This window comes from Ixodes scapularis, unplaced genomic scaffold, assembly GCF_016920785.2.
Source record: "Ixodes scapularis isolate PalLabHiFi unplaced genomic scaffold, ASM1692078v2 PGA_scaffold5__190_contigs__length_132052651, whole genome shotgun sequence".
NCBI lineage: Eukaryota > Metazoa > Arthropoda > Arachnida > Ixodida > Ixodidae > Ixodes > Ixodes scapularis.
The window spans coordinates 95,200,403-95,201,930 of record NW_024609880.1 but is presented as its reverse complement, the minus strand read 5'-3'; the positions used below and the strand labels follow the sequence as shown (position 1 = coordinate 95,201,930).

Here is a 1,528-nt window from a genome sequence, read left to right as displayed (position 1 = left end):
ACACCAGTCGGTTGGACCTTCAACTGGGCGAATGACACCCAGATCCACCATCTTCCTGAGTTCTTGAACAACTGCATCTCTCAGAGGAAGGGGCACGCGACGTGCGACGCTCAGCGATTAAGGCATTGCCTCTGGGTCTAATCGGTTGGTGTACCCTCCTGGAATTGTCCCAAGGCCGTTGAAGAGCCGAGCAAAGCGCTTTTCGAGGCGTTCGGTGCTGCAGAGAAACTTGACGAGTCCCAACTTCTCTATGGCAGGCAATCCAAAAAGGACAGTCGTTCGACGTAAACCTCTTGTCTTGTGCACTTGCCCTGCCACCTCATGACAGCATCAAACTTCCCCAACACCTTCAAGGCATGTCCACTGGGCCCCGAAAGGACATATTCTGCTGAGCGCAGGCCAGAGGACGGTGTTCCCGAAAATGTATCTGGGACAGATGAGACCATCTGCACCGGATTGATCTTTGCAGTCAGCGATTCGTTGTTCACGGTTATCGTTGCGAACTTGGCGTCTGGCCGTCTACCGATCTCCTCTAAGGCGCCGAGAAAAACCGCCGGTGTTGGATTCTGTTCCCCTGACGAAATGCCTTTGGTTCCTCCAGGAATCTTCTTGCAGAGACGTGCGTAATGACCCTTGGTCCTGCATCGAGCACACTTTTCGGCTCGCGCCGGGCTCAGAACGAGCGTGACGCAATCCTCCACAATAACCGCACGTGGAGCTCGCTTGTTTTGCTTGTGAGGTTCGCTTCGCATTCGAAGAAGATGGAGCGCTGCGAGGTTTAAATGACGAGCCTTTCGCCACTGCGTCCAAGTCGGCGTTTTCAGTCTTGACAGGCGGTTGCGCTTCAGTCTCTCTCAACAACTGCTGCTGCCTGTGAACAGACTCTTTCTGTCGAGCCTTGGCAAGCGCGGAAGTTAGAGTGGGCGCAGCGTCTAACTAAAGAGCTTTCGAGAGCGACTTGTCTTGCAGCCCAAGAACGAAGCGGTCACGAATCAGACGCCCACGCAGGCTTCTGTAGTCGTATCGGTCCGCCATGTTGTGGAGTGCACGGTTACGTATTGGTCCGCTGTTTCAGTGGACCAATACCAATATGTTCCTGACTTGAATGAAGTGACCGTGAAATCTCGCTTTCACGGTGCCATACTTCTTGGCGTCGGCATCAGATAACTCGAAGGTGTTGAAAATGTGCCTAGACTGCAGCGACCCATGACGTAGAGAAGCGTTCATATATACCTGGGTTTCTTCGTTCTGTGCGACCAGTCCGGTTACGGACGGAAATCGTCGAAGTCTGCGATCCACGCAGGCCACTCCGAAACGTTCTCAAAGTGGAAGGGTTCAGGCGGCCTGAGGGCGAGTCCGGTGTCGAAATTTGCCCGCTCCGTGACTCGGTGCGGTCCGCAACCGCAAGGCGACGCCCGAGGCATCAGAGGTGGCGGTATCCCACTTCTGAAACCGTGTCTCGGTGCTCAGTGGCGCCAGAAAGAAATACGACTGACTCCGTGTCACGGCAAACCACAGTGAAGCTTTA

The 1,528-nt window shown here is 54.5% G+C and overlaps 1 pseudogene; it reads right to left on the bottom strand.

Moving 5' to 3' along the window:
* Positions 1 to 248: 248 nt before the first annotated feature.
* LOC120839073 lies at positions 249 to 1,070 on the bottom strand (annotated as a pseudogene).
* Between the last annotated feature and the right edge of the window lie 458 nt (positions 1,071 to 1,528).